General features: G+C 40.6%; 1 protein-coding gene across 8 annotated transcripts in view; it reads right to left on the bottom strand.

Annotated features, from left to right (window-relative positions):
* ARHGAP26 (Rho GTPase activating protein 26) overlaps positions 1-16,351 on the bottom strand; it is a 404,986-nt gene that overhangs the window by 229,186 nt on the left and 159,449 nt on the right. The window lies entirely within an intron of this gene.

The raw sequence follows: 16,351 nt of genomic DNA, 5'->3' as shown, positions 1-16,351 counted from the left end.
ACCTCCCACCTCCCCTAAGGAAGCAAAGCTTTCCTCTGCTAACATCCATGGAACAATGTCTATAGGGGATGCTGAAGGGCCGTGAGAAAGCCATTTCCAGGCAAATGCTACAGGAGATTTGAGAACATCTGACTTAGACAACAGACAGACACAAAACAAACCCATACGAGAAAGCTCCACAATCAGAGGCCCCTCTCAGAGCCAAATGTTGGCAGCAAAGATGGCATATGCCACCTTGTAAGAGACCAAGAAAATTAATTTACCTGCTCTGATGAGTTGAGCAATAAAAAGGTATGTGTATGTCCTCACCCTCAGAACTTGTGAATGTGACCTCATTTGGAAAGAGTCCTTGCAGATCGAATTAAGAAAAGATCATTGTGGATTACCAGTGGGCCCTAAATCCAATGATAAGTGTCCTTAAAAGAGACAGAAGAGGAGAAGACATGGAAAGAGAAGGCCAGGTGAAGACAGAGGCAGAAACTGGAATGATGCCACCGTGAGCCAAGGAGAGCCTGGAGGCAGGAGAGGCCACAAGAAGCAAGGAACAGGTTCTCCCCTGGAGAATGTGGAGGGAGTGTGGCCCTGCTGACATCTTCATTTAGCACTTCTGGCTGTCAGAACTATGAGAGAATAACTCTGTATTATTGTAAGCCACCCAGTTTGTGGTAATTTGTTTCTTCAGCCCTAGGAAACTAATACACCAGCCACACCTCCAACCCATGTATTCCGTTCATGGTGCGTTCAGGCTCCAATCCAGCGGATGCAGCAGAACTTTCTCAATGAGCAACCAGAGCGCATGGTGACATGGAGGCAGGGCCCTCAGCTACTCCAAGCAGCCAGATCTTGGCTGGTTATTTAGTCAGAAGATTTGGATCCACATCTCAGAGCAGGAAGGACCCCCCTCAGACCGGTAAGATCCTAAAGACTGACATGCCCACCACCATGACAAGCTGTTTATTTTTCAGATGAGGTGATCCCACCCTGAAAGTTGGCCAACTTGCCCAAAGTCCACAGGTAGCTGACTCATTGGACCCCAGCTTGGTCCTCCTTCGGTTACTCCAAGTGATGCACAGATGCTGGGGACCGAATAAGTATACATGTGGGAACATAATGGGCGCCTCCCTGCTTCACGCTCCACATCTCTAGCCTTCCTTCAATGTCTTTCAGACAATGGCCATTCTGAGAGAAAGTCCTGTTTCTATTCCAATATCTGCCACCCTAGAAACTACTTCCAAGAAAAGACTCCCAGGACTAACTCAGTCTCAGTGCGAGACACGCTCTCCAGACAGTGCGCTTTCACAGGACCCATCCCATATTCCTGTTCTTTATGTAGCTCATATAGCCATCTCTGGGGTCTATATTTATTTGACAGAGGGTCTTTTCTCATCTAAATAGGTCTCTATCATAATTCAGCCCAGGATCAGTCTGACTAAAACAAGTGCAGATTCACAGACTTTCATATAATCATGAAGTTGGCTTTCTTGGTCAGTGACTCAGCCTGGATGTCAATGTTGGAAACACCTCACTTTGATAATAATGGAACCAAACAAGAAACAGCATGCAGGATCACCCTCAGCATTTCTTGCTTGAACCTGGGACAGAAACTGAAAGGAATACAGTTGTCCAGGAAAAAGAAAACATAAGGTTGATTCTACTTTTCTTGAAAGCAAAACATTTTAAAGCTACACAAAAAAGCGTTAAAAAATAAAACCACACCATTAGTCTGAGTTAATTGTGTTAATTGAGTTAATTGTGGCAGTCCCAAAGAAGAAAGCATACGCACTAATTAAAAGGTGAATTTCGTCAGTATCCATCTGACTTGGAATCCAATGAGACTAAAACAACCCCCAAAAGCATGTGCTCCCTGTCCCTCCACCTCTAATTCTCTGCCTGCCTCTCCCCACTCCCCGACCCACTCTCCTTTCTTTCTCTCTCTCTCTCAATCACACACACACTTGCTCACTCACTCTTCAAAGGTTGTCCTCTGTATACCTCATCTGCGAAAAACATGAGGGTGAACTTCATCTCTGGGCAAGCTCAGAATGCAGCGAAAAAAAACACTGCAGAAAAATACAAAGAGCCGGGGCTTGGAGCCAAGATGGCGGCGTGAGTAGAGCAGCGGAAATCTCCTCCCAAAACCACATATATCTAAGAAAATATAACAAACACAACTCTTCCAAAAATAGAGACCAGACGACACAGGACAACATCCAGACCACGTCCACACCTGTGAGAACCCAGCGCCTTGTGAAGGGGGTAAGATACAAGCCCCCGCCGGGCAGGACCTGAGCGCCCCTCCCCCCAGCTCCCGAGAGGTGGAGAGGAGTCAGCAGGGAGGGGGAGGGAGCCCAGGACTGCTGAACACCCAGCCCCAGCCATCTGGACCAGAGCGCAGACACAGTGCATGCACAGGGCCCTGGATACTAGGGAAACAGGGCAGCAAGACCTCTGAGTGGGTCCCTAAGGCTGGCGCCCAGGGACAAAGAAAAGTGAGCGGCTCTTTTTTTTTTTTTCCCTGAGTGCCTTTTGGAGGTCTTAAAGGGACAGGCACCCCAAAACCAGACAGAAGCGCCCCGGGACACTTAGTCCAGAGGCAGGGAATGCCGGGATCTCTGGGCACTCTAACCCCCTGGGCAGCAGGGAGCACAAAGGCCCCTCACAGAGATAAATAGCCTCCCGGCCGCTGCCCCTCCAACGGGGCTCCACCACTTTGGAGCAGCAGCCTGAGCCAGGCTACGCCCACAGCAACAGCAGAGATAAACTCCAGAGCAGCCGGGCAGGAAGCAGAACCCCTGTCTGTGTGCAGCTACCCAGCACAAGCCACTAGAGGTCACTATTCTCCCAGGAGAGGAAGGCCACAAACCAAAAAGAAGGGAAGTTCTTTCAGCCATCACTTGTGCCAGCTCTGCAAACTATTTCTATAACCATGAAAAGGCAAAATTACAGGTAAACCAAGATCACAGAGATAACACCAGAGAAGGAGACAGACCTAACCAGTCTTCCTGAAAAGGAATTCAAAATAAAAATCATAAACATGCTGACGGAGATGGAGAGAAATATGCAACAGCTAAGGAATGAAGTCCGGAGGGAGATCTCAGATGCCAGGAAGGAGATTACAGAAGTGAAACAAACCCTGGAAGGATTTATAAGCAGAATGGATAAAATGCAAGAGGCCATTGAATGAATAGAAACCAGAGAATAGGAACGCATAGAAGCTGACATAGAGAGAGATAAAAGGATCTCCAGGAATGAAACAATATTAAAAGAACTGTGTGGCCAATCCAAAAGGAACAATATCCGGATTACAGGGGTACCAGAAGAAGAAGAGAGATAAATAGGGATAGAAAGTGTCTTTGAAGAAATAATTGCTGAGAACTTCCCCAAACTGGGGGAGGAAATAATCAAACAGACCACGGAAATACGCAGAACTCCCAAAAGAAAGGATCCAAGGAGGACAGCACCAAGACACATAATAATTAAAATGGCAAAGATCAAGGACAAGGAAAGAGTTTTAAAGGCAGCTAGAGAGAAAAAGGACACCTATAAAGGAAAACCCATCAGGCTATCATCAGACTTCTTGACAGAAACCTTACAGGCCAGAAGAGAATGGCATGATATACTTAATGCAATGAAACAGAAGGGCCTTGAACCAAAGATACTGTATCCAGCACGATTATCATTTAAATATGATGGAGGGATTAAACAATTCCCAGACAAGCAAAAGTTGAGGGAATTTGCCTCCCACAAACCACCTCTACAGGGCATCTTACAGGGACTGCTCTAGATGGGAGCACTCCTAAAAAGAGCACAGAACAAAACACACAACATATGAAGAATGGAGGAGGAGGAATAAGAAGGGAGAGAAGAAAAGAATCTCCAGACAGTGTATATAACAGCTCAATAAGCGAGCTAAGTTAGGCAGTAAGATACTAAAGAAGCTAACCTTGAACCTTTGGTAACCACGAATCTAAAGCCTGCAATGGCAGTAAGTACATATCTCTCAATAGTCACCCTAAATGTAAATGGACTTAATGCACCAATCAAAAGACACAGAGTAATAGAATGGATAAAAAAGCAAGACCCATCTATATGCTGCTTACAAGAAACTCACCTCAAACCCAAAGACATGCACAGACTAAAAGTCAAGGGATGGAAAAACATATTTCAGGCAAACAACAGCGAGAAGAAAGCGGGGGTTGCAGTACTAATATCAAACAAAATAGACTTCAAAACAAAGAAAGTAAAAAGAGATAAAGAAGGACACTACATAATGATAAAGGGCTCAGTCCAACAAGAGGATATAACCATTCTAAATATATATGCACCCAATACAGGAGCACCAGCATATGTGAAACAAATACTAACAGAACTAAAGGGGGAAATAGACTGCAATGCATACATTTTAGGAGACTTCAACATGCGACTCACCACAAAGGATAGATCCACCGGGCAGAAAATAAGTAAGGACACGGAGGCACTGAACAACACAGTAGAACAGATGGACCTACTAGACATCTATAGAACTCTACATCCAAAAGCAACAGGATATACATTTCTTTCAAGTGCACATGGAACATTCTCCAGAATAGACCACATACTAGCCCACAAAAAGAGCCTCAGTAAATTCCAAAATATTGAAATTCTACCAACCAATTTTTCAGACCACAAAGGTATAAAACTAGAAATAAATTCTACAAAGAAAAGAAAAACGCTCACAAACACATGGAGGCTTAACAACATGCTCCTAAATAATCAATGGATCAACAAAAAAATTAAGATTAAGGAATATATGGAAACAAATGACAACAACAACACAAAGCCCCAACTTCTGTGGGACGCAGCGAAAGCAGTCTTAAGAGGAAAGTATATAGCGATCCAGGCACACTTGAAGAAGGAAGAACAATCCCAAATGAATAGTCTAACATCACAATTATCAAAATTGGAAAAAGAAGAACAAATGAGGCCTAAAGTCAGCAGAAGGAGACACATAATAAAGATCAGAGAAGAAATAAACAAAATTGAGAGAAAAAAACAATAGCAAAAATCAATGAAACCAAGAGCTGGTTCTTTGAGAAAATAAACAAAATAGATAAGCCTCTAGCCAAACTTAATAAGAGAAAAAGAGAATCAATACAAATCAACAGAATCAGAAATGAGAACAGAAAAATCACGACAGACTCACAGAAATACAAAGAATTATTAAAGACTACTATGAAAACCTATATGCCAACAAGCTGGAAAACCTAGAAGAAATGGACAACTTCCTAGAAAAATACAACCTTCCAAGACTGACCAAGGAAGAAACACAAAAGTTAAACAAACCAATTACGAGCAAAGAAATTGAAACGGTAATCAAAAAACTACCCAAGAACAAAACCCCTGGGCCAGATGGATTTACCTCGGAATTTTATCAGACACACAGAGAAGACATAATACCCATTCTCCTTAAAGTGTTCCAAAAAATAGAAGAGGAGGGAATACTCCCAAACTCATTCTATGAAGCCAACATCACCCTAATACCAAAACCAGGCAAAGACCCCACCAAAAAGAAAATTACAGACCAATATCCCTGATTAATGTAGATGCAAAAACACTCAATAAAATATTAGCAAACCGAATTCAAAAACATATCAAAAGGATCATACACCATGACCAAGTGGGATTCATCCCAGGGATGCAAGGATGGTACAACATCCAAAAATCCATCAACATCATCCACCACATCAACAAAAAGAAGGACAAAAACCACATGACCATGTCCATAGATGCTGAAAAAGCATTTGACAAAATTCAACATCCATTCATGATAAAAACTCTCAGCAAAATGGGTATAGAGAGCAAGTACCTCAACATAATAAAGGCCATATATGATAAACCCACAGCCAACATTATATTGAACAGTGAAAAGCTGAAAGCATTTCCTCTGAGATCGGGAACAAGACAGGGATGCCCCCTCTCCCCACTGTTATTTAACATAGTACTGGAGGTCCTAGCCATGGCAATCAGACAAAACAAAAAAATACAAGGAATCCAGATTGGTAAAGAAGAAGTTAAACTGTCACTATTTGCAGATGACATGATATTGTACATAAAAAACCCTAAAGACTCCACTCCAAAACTACTAGAACTGATATTGGAATACAGCAAAGTTGCAGGATACAAAATTAACGCACAGAAATCTGTGGCTTTCCTATATACTAACAATGAACCAATAGAAAGAGAAATCAGGAAAACAACTCCATTCACAATCGCATCGAAAAGAATAAAATACCTAGGAATAAACCTAACCAAAGAAGTGAAAGACCTATACCCTGAAAACTACAAGTCACTCCTAAGAGAAATTAAAGGGGACACTAACAAATGGAAACTCATCCCATGCTCGTGGCTAGGAAGAATTAATATTGTCAAAATGGCCATCCTGCCCAAAGCAATATACAGATTTGATGCAATCCCTCTCAAATTACCAGCAACATTCTTCAACGAACTGGAACAAATAATTCAAAAATTCATATGGAAACACCAAAGACCCCGAATAGCCAAAGCAATCCTGAAAAAGAAGAATAAAGTAGGGGGGATCTCACTCCCCAACTTCAAGCTCTACTACAAAGCCACAGTAATCAAGACAATTTGGTACTGGCACAAGAACAGAGCCACAGACCAGTGGAACAGATTAGAGACTCCAGACATTAACCCAAACATATATGGTCAATTAATATTTGATAAAGGAGCCATGGACATACAATGGCGAAATGACAGTCTCTTCAACAGATGGTGCTGGCAAAACTGGACAGCTACATGTAGGAGAATGAAACTGGACAATTGTCTAACCCCATACACAAAAGTAAATTCAAAATGGATCAAGGACATGAATGTAAGTCATGAAACCATAAAACTCTTAGAAAAAAACATAGGCAAAAACCTCTTAGACATAAACATGAGTGACCTCTTCTTGAACATATCTCCCCGGGCAAGGAAAACAATAGCAAAAATGAACAAGTGGAACTATATTAAGCTGAAAAGCTTCTGTACAGCAAAAGACACCATCAATAGAACAAAAAGGTACCCTACAGTATGGGAGAATATATTTGTAAATGACAGATCCAATAAAGGTTTGACGTCCAAAATATATAAAGAGCTCACCCACCTCAACAAACAAAAAACAAATAATCCAATTAAAAAATGGCCAGAGGAACTGAACAGACAGTTCTCCAAAAAAGAAATACAGATGGCCAACAGACACATGAAAAGATGCTCCACATCGCTAATCATCAGAGAAATGCAAATTAAAACCACAATGAGGTATCACCTCACACCAGTAAGGATGGCTACCATCCAAAAGACAAACAACAACAAATGTTGGTGAGGTTGTAGAGAAAGGGGAACCCTCCTACACTGTTGGTGGGAATGTAAATTAGTTCAACCATTGTGGAAAGCAGTATGGAGGTTCCTCAAAATGCTCAAAATAGACTTACCATTTGATCCAGGAATTCCACTCGTAGGGATTTACCCTAAGAATGCAGCACTCAAGTTTGAAAAAGACAGATGCACCCCTATGTTTATTGCAGCACTATTTACAATAGCCAAAAATTGGAAGCAACCTAAGTGTCCATCAGTAGATGAATGGATAAAGAAGATGTGGTACATATACACAATGGAATATTACTCAGCCATAAGAAGAAAACAAATCCTACCATTTGCAACAACATGGATGGAGCTAGAGGGTATTATGCTCAGTGAAATAAGCCAAGCGGAGAAAGAGAAATACCAAATGACTTCACTCATCTGTGGAGTAAAAGAACAAAGGAAAAACTGAAGGAACAAAACAGCAGCAGAATCACAGAACCCAAGAATGGACTAACAGGTACCAAAGGGAAAGGGACTGGGAAGGATAGGTGGGTAGGGAGGGATAAGGGGGAGAAGAAGAAAGGGGGTAGGTATTATGATTAGCATGCATAATGGGGGGGTGGGAGAAAGGGGAGGGCTGTACAACACAGAGAAGACAAGTAGTGATTCTACAACATTTTGCTATGCTGATGGCCAGTGACTGTAAAGGGGTTTATAGGGGGGACCTGGTATAGGGGAGAGCCTAGTAAACATAATATTCTTCATGTAATTGTATATTAATGATAACAAAAAAAAAAGAGAAAGAAAAGGGGGACTTCTCCCTGATAGGATAAAACTAACTGTAAATCAACGATTAATGCATGCTTTAAATATCCTTAATTTTGATCATTTAAAGGGTGTCAGATGATCAGCTATGGAAATACATTTTTCTGATAATATTCCTTTCTCTTAAAAAAAAAAGCAGTTCCTGTGTGGTGATCTCCAATAAGTTCTACACAATGGTATAAAGGGCATGTCAAAGTGTGGGCAAAGGGTTTGTTTGTGTTTATACAGAGGATCAAAGCCTGATTTGGGTACCCAGAAAACGAATTAAGATACGATATGAAGAACTTCCAACATCAACATTCTCTGGAAGAGTCATTCCAGAAGATGATCATCAAAAAACTTCAACAAAGATCCTGGCGCTGTTGCAGTTGCAGCTGCATTCATCCCACCGGTTCCTGGACTTGCCATTGGAATGAAGAAGGAGATATCTAAGCTGGCCTGTGCATACAGTAAAACAACAAATTTGACTGGATCTATACTGTCAGAACTCAACCAAGAATTAGGAGAAGTGCAAGTTGCAGCGCTCCAAAATCTTGCGACTATAGACTATCTACTGTTAAAAGAACATATGGGATGTGAACAGTTCCCAGGAATGTGTTGTTTTAATTTGTCTGATTTTTCTCAAACTATTCAAATTCAGTTAGGCAATATCCATCATATCACTGATAAGTTTTCACAAATGCCTAGGGTGCCTAACTGGTTTTCTTGCTTTCACTGGATATGGCTGGTAATTGTAGGTCTGCTTTGGTTATGTAGCTGTATTCCTATTACGTTAATGTGTGTGCGCAATTTAATTAGTAGTTTAAAACCTATACATGCTTATGTTACTCTAAAAGAAGATGTGTCAAAGAAATAATCAGTCTTCCCATGTTTTCTTCCATCTGCTACCTCTATAGCTTTTCTTCTTCCTTCCTAATTACAACCCTTAAGTAGAATTCGTGCTTCATATCGAAATTAGTGAGCATCATAATTCTTCCAAGTGGTAAAGATACCTCGAGACAAGTGCTGGGCATAGAAGCCACAGGGCATAAATCTGCAAAGAAGTAAAAAGCTAACCTTTTCAAACAATACTGCTTCTCTCTCACTTACCAACTTTACATTTCCCTGTATGGCCCTGGAAGATGACTGGTTAGCCTGAGACGGGTAAGATTCCTCAAGGGAGGAACAACCTAAGACAGGCACAGTCGCAGGGGGGCCATCAGGTGAGAAACTGGGGATCAACAGAGGTGAGGCTTAGAACCTCACTCCCCCTGTTTTGAGAGAAATCTTCTGCATCCGTGGATGTTTTGTTGCCCTTGTCTAGCTTGGATTAATACTTAGTCTATAGGCACAGACCTGATCATCTACATTTGCCCTCTTACAGCACTAAACAATGTTTTCTACCATTATCTTGCACCTACCTACCACTTCAGCATTTTATTAAAAATAATAATAATAATAATAATAATAATAATAATAATAAGGGAGAAATGTGGGATTCACATATAAATCAAGTATAAAAATCAAACAAATATTCATATTAGACCTGATTGTTTATAGTTCATAATGCGTGATCAAAACCGAAAGTTTCTGTGATGACTGCCCTTGTACTGTTCACCATGTAAGAACTTATTCACTATGTAAGAACTTGTTCACCATCTAAGAACTTGTTCGTTATGCTTCAGAAGATTGGAGACTGTTGAGAATTAGGCTTGGGGTGGATTAATGATTGTGCATTGAGTCCCCTATACAGAATTTTATTGTTGTTAACAACCATTTGATCAATAAATATGAGAGATGCCCTCTCAAAAAAAAAAAAAAATCTTCAATTGTTCCCCAATGTCCAGAGAATAAATCCAAACTCAGTATGCAGAGAGGAGAACTACCCAAAGCAACCCTCCATTCTAGTCATACTGGTCGATATACCATCTCCCCAATCTCCCCTCCAAAAATAAGAACTCATAAACCATGGTAACTTATTCACTGATTTGAATCCCATTACTTCTCTTTAAGTGCCAGCTTTTCCTGAAATCTTCCTGAGCGTACGAGGCATCAGAACTGTTTTCGTCTTCTGACTTTCTGAAAGTTGTTCCTCTGTTGCTCATTTAGCACCTAAAAAATGTTATTTTCTTTTGTTAAATTTAATGTTTATGTTTTCTACATCTGAATAGCTTAAAAATCCTTTCACAGTATGGTCTGAGTTTTATATGTTGTCATATCGCAGTACAGCACTCCAAAATGGAGTTACTAAATGACAATTTAATAATGTTAATGGTAATAATTTACTTTGATTTAATCTGTTTTGTTTTATGTTTACAAGTGTTTATACCTCAGGTGAAAAAGACCTATTAGGAAGGTTTTAGAGTCACCCCACTGTTATGCAGAGGTTGACTAAATAACATGTAACATCCACAGTTTGTTGAATATTCCATAATATTCCATAAACCCAAATACCTTAAGAAGGCTAACATTAATTGAAAATTCATACTTAAATTATAACTTATATTATGTAACCCATTCAGTTAAAAAATGTTAATCATTTCTTTATATAAATCTAGCATAACAGAAAGTCTAAGTCTTTAAGGAATTTGTAGTCTTATTGTAGATATAAGCTTTCACATAAAAAAAAATTAGCAACAAATATATGCCAAGTAGTTTAATATGAGGAAGAAATAAACACTTAGAGATTACTTGAAATTCCTTAACTCACTGGGACATTGAATCTTCATGGAAATTGTGTTCCTATCTAAATTTTCTTTCTTTTTTTAAATTATTTTTTAGATTTTTTCATTTTGGTATCATTAATATTTTCTTTTGTTTTTTAATGCAATTTTAATTCTACTAACTTATTATTCCTGTTCAATGTAATGACAATAAATCTGTATATCACTTTATATAAATGAAATATGAAATTACATATAAATGTTAATATATGAAATATACAGAAGAGCCCAGTTTTTTTATTTGGTGTGTATATCTTAAAATGTCTTTTCTGCTCCACAGCCTAAAATGTCCTACTTTTTGTGTCCTTACAGTCATATTTAGATGATGCTTATAAATACAACATCATATTGAGATTAACTGCCTTCATGTATGGTACGTAATTAAGGGTGTTTTGTTTTCTTTTTGATTTGGCATACAACTATTTGAAATATAAAATAAATTAGTTACTTTCAAAAATAAAAGCTACATCAAAAAAAAAAAATACAAAGAGCCGTGAAGCCTTCCAAAATTGTCGTCCGCTCACAAGTGGACTCAGAAGAAACAATATGCCATGACTTTATGGGTATTAAGAACAGAGAGCTTTCCCCCAAATATTTATTCTCATGAAATGACCATGTGGCAGTGGGCCACGGCGCCCACTAACACACTAAGAAATGCTATGAACTTTTCTTTCCAGCAAACCCACACACAAACACGTTGCCTGGCAAGCCAGGGGCTTCTCGGGCGTCACCACTGCGCCCCTCCCCAGGTCCGCCCTTGGATCCCAGAGTGGGGAGGCCTCGTTCATCAGGTCAATGCGTTGCAGTCAAGTTCCAGTCACGCCCACCCTCCTCACCTCTCAGACTTCCCTCTGTGTCTAGTTGCTCTGCTTGTACCAATCTTCCTTTGATTGTGATGAGAACCTAGTCAGCTACGAGGTGCCCGGGGTTTAGAACAATCTACTCCACAGTCTTGAAGCCAGTAAGAATACTGATTGATGCATCCACCCAAGGAAACAGCCCACATTCCAGGTAAAATTTATCTTAATCTCCAAAAACTGATCCTGATCAGGTTATATTGGCACTATACACAGAACAGCCTCACTATAATATTCATTACGATTAGATTTTAGGACTAAAAAAATGATAATGGCAAAAATGAAGCCTTACTAGAACCACTGAGAGTGACAGGACTCAGGTCCTGAGCCTGTTCAGAGAGGAAAGTATTAATCATTTGGCCTCTCAACTTTTTGCAAAAAGACAGCAGAGAAGTATAGCCTAAGAAGCCCCATCATCCCATCTGCCAAGATATTTCAACTACCTCTGGAAATTACACTATAAAACCTCATTAGAAAACTCTATACTTGCTTCATGTACAGCTACCATTCTAACATCAAGTCGACAAAACTGGCCTGACAATTTCACAATCACATTTTCCTCCAATTTTCAGTCCTAAACTTTTGGGGTCTTTTTCTGCTTCCCTGCTTTATATGCTCTTCCAAGCCCTGCTCTTCCCTACCCTGCAAAATAAAATACATCATACTGGATCTTTCTGATTTATTATATAGCTCCACTGACTATTCTAGCCCGAAAGGCAGTCAGCATAGGGTCAGGATAGATCTAGGAACTCACTAGACAATGATGTAATACAATATATATATATATATATGCAGACATATATAGAATCTTCAAGTCTCTGGAGTTCACTGTCAATTGGACAGCTAATAGAACTGATGTGAAACAATGTGAGATCTCAAGTCTTCATAAGTATGGTATTTACCTCATTTTACAGCTGGGTGAACTGAAACTCAAAGAAGTTACACAAATTGCTCAAGGTTCCAACTCAGGATTCAAGCACTTGGCCTTTTCACTACTACCGCTGGAATAAACAAAGGCAACCATTGCAGATATCCATGCATACAGAGTGAAACCCATTCGGGGAATAAATGACTATATAGTCAACTTCCCAGTTGTATCTCAGCATTGCAGGGATGTGTGTGTGTGTGTGTGTGTGTGTGCACATGAGCATATGTACACACACACACACACTTTTTCTTAGGGTATATATTGTTGATGTTCTTAATAAAGGGCTAAAGTAAATGACTCACTTCAGGAAATGGAAGGCTGACTATGATCAGCCCTTATCTGTCAATGTTTAGCTTCTTCAGCATGGCCACAAGGATATTGGTGGTCAGAACTTCTTTTAAAGCATGGAGACTTGACCACCAGAAACCAGACCTCTAAGCACATTTATATATTTTTGGAAAGTTCAAGAAAAGCAAGATGACAAGAAATTCAAAAATATATGTAATACATACACACCAGTGCATGCATATATATTATATATACATATGTATATACATACATACATACATATATATCCTAACTTTATTGTTGGTGTTAGGGACAGTATACAACAGTTGAAAGATGACAAACTTCTCAACTAATTCCAGATCCTTAGTCTCTAATAAGCCTTCTAACCTGAGACTTTCTCTGGTATTGCGGACTGATTTCTGTCATATACCAACAATCGCAAAGAGATGGAGAAGGAAATGCAGCATGGAAGTAGTGTAGTAAGCTCCAAGCCTGTGGCTAAAAAGAGAAACACACCTGAGCATTCTTTTTCATTCACTCACTCAAAATATATTTATTGAACATGGATCTTGACCTGGGGCTGTTTTCTAGGTGCTGGGACGTAATGAAGAACAAGGAAGTCAAGATCCTTCCCTTTATGGATTTCTATTCAGAGCGGCCCACTACGATCAGAACCCAAGACATTCCACAGCTGAGCTGGACTGCAGATCGCGTAACAGAACTCCACTCAATTCCCTGCATCCAAGGTAATTCATTAGTCCTAAGTACTTATTAAATATGCTGCATAGCACTTTACTAAGCACCAAGACAGAAAGACATGAAGAATCCCTGCCCTCAGTAAGTCAGCACCCTCCCGGATGATGACACAGAGATGCAGACCAAAGAAATGCGCTGTGTTATCCACCCAGGGTCTAGCCTAGCGGACACCATTAAAGACAGCATTCATCTCCGTTCAGGAGTTCCAAGAGGAAAAATCAACAGGTGCTCTGACATGTTTCAACCCTCCGTACTCCTCACCCAAAAATAAAACAGAACAAAAGCAATAAATTCACATCAATTTACCCCAAGAACATTGATGGTTTCCTTAGTCTGGCTGAAGTAAAGCTCTTTTTGGAATTACGGGGTGAACAAAATTAATTAGCAATGATTAATTACAAGAAGGCATATTTCTCACCTGAGGTATCTTAGCTCAGGTTCTTGTTCCCCTCACCCCCTTCTGTTTTGCTTTTAAAAATAAAGAGGAAAAGATCAGGGCGGGGGACCTTGTTTTTCTGGGCACCGGGTCAAGACCACACAGCACTCAGGAGCAACAGCAGCTGGCTGGGGGCTGCCGGGGCCGCACTCCTTCTGCTCCGCCTTTGGCCGTGACCACCAGACCACACGTCTGTGCTTCTTTTTGGATGACTGAAAGGGAAGATTTTTAAGACCATACTAAAAAATGGCTCTGCTTTTAGGATGTGTATACTTGTTCTGGTGTTTTCTTCCAGGGTCACGGTGAGGCACTTTTGGAAGCACAACTAAAAAAAGTGCAGCGACACTGGCATCATGAGCCCTCTTGACTTGACCACACTGGAGCCCAAATCAGTAAACCCAAAGATAATTTTTCAAAATGCTTACCTTGTTCCATACCTCACCACAAAGCAAACAACCTAATTCACAGACTTCCTGATACGGTCAAACTACCTCCAGATACTCCTGTCAATACATTTTTTAAATGCTGTCCTTGATTTGATCACTAGCAAGTATAACCTCTTTTGGGCTTTTAGGGTATAAGAGAAAACTGCAGAAATGGACATAAGAGCCAGTTCAATCATTCTTCAAATGAACAAAGACACTCTACAAAAATCTTTCTTTTATTGACTGTCTTTTCCGCAGAGGAAAAAAATTGAAGCTAATCCAACCATTATCTCCACTTGCATGAATCACTGTCACATCATCTGAAGAGGGCCAAAGGAGCAGGTCCTGCTGCTGCAGACGGAGGTCACGCTAGGGAATGTCTATTAGCACGTTATGGCCTCCCGTGCCTTTGAATCAACAACTACAGTGTGGATAACAAACACAGTAAATTGACTAGGAAGAATACATGTGAGTAGATAGAAGACAAAATGCTCAGAAGAAACATTTTAAGAAAATCTACAAACATGCAGTGGGATGTATATCAGCCTTTGGAAGAAGACACAAATGTAAGTGGTTTTACTGGGCAAAGGTATGAATTATTACCCGGATGGTGGGAGGATACTGACAACAGTCCTAAAATCCACCCCAAGGTGGGAGCAGACATAGGATACTGTCATGATGGGGGATTTTCGACTATCTGGATATGTGCGGATGGTCATGTGCCTTTAAAAATCCAAGCCTCTGAACTGTTCCAGGTTAAATGAAACTAAGATGTGACAACTAAATGTGTGACTCTGAATGGAATCCTAGACAAAAAAAATATATTACTGGGACAAAATTTGGGACCTGTAAAACAGTAATATTGTATCACTGTGAATTTCCTGGTTTGATCATTTTACTGTAGTTATGTTAAATATTAATATTTGGGGCATCTGAGTGAAGGGTATTCTGGAATCCTTTGTACTATTTTTGCAAACCTTTTATAAGTCTGAACTGATTTCAAAATTAAAATTTAAAAGACTTTTTAAAAGAGCTAATACATACACATACACACCCCTAGAGGCCCCTGATAATTTCTGGATCTGCAAAAATGTCATCTTCCAGATGGAGGAAACAAAATAGGGAACTCCTAATCCAGCCTTAATTCTGATTCAAATGACCACCTAACAGGTGACTGAAACCTTCTGGGTTATAGCCTTGCTTATGCCAACCTTTTCAGAGGAGGTGGGCAGTAGTTAACCCAGGCCACATATATCAAGAAAGGAACTTCTAAAAAATATACAATTGTGTGTAGAGTCAACAAAACAGAGAGGAGACCGAACAAGGACTGCCCTCCAGAACGGGTGTAGAGAGTAGCAGCAGGCCCCTTCTCTCTTCGCAGAGAGGGCACCAGGGGCAGAGGGGCTGAGAAGGGCACACACGTCAGCCAGGCCGGGGGTGGGGGGCAGGGGAGGGCATGCTTGCAGCTGGGAGGAGCTGCAGCCCCTGAGGCTCCTGGAGAAGGGAAGGGGGATTCTCTGCTTGGGACCGAGAAGGACCTTGGATGCACCTGGGCAGTCCAACAGCTGCAGAGCAGAGAGGTGCAGAGGACGCTTAGATTCTCCTGCACATCCTGCAGCCTAGGGAACCAGGAGGGCAGCAGTTCAGGGGAGACGGCAGGAGTGCCCTTTGTTATTTACCACCACAAACCTGAGCCTCAGCAGGTTGCTAGAAAATAAGAGATGCCAGCAAGGATGAAGTAGAAACGTCTTACTAGCCAAGCAAAGAACTCTAGAAAAAGTTAGGTGTTT

This window comes from Manis javanica, chromosome 14 (assembly GCF_040802235.1).
Source record: "Manis javanica isolate MJ-LG chromosome 14, MJ_LKY, whole genome shotgun sequence".
Lineage (NCBI taxonomy): Eukaryota > Metazoa > Chordata > Mammalia > Pholidota > Manidae > Manis > Manis javanica.
Note: the sequence above shows the minus strand (reverse complement) of the source record. Positions and strands in the feature narration are given on the sequence as shown.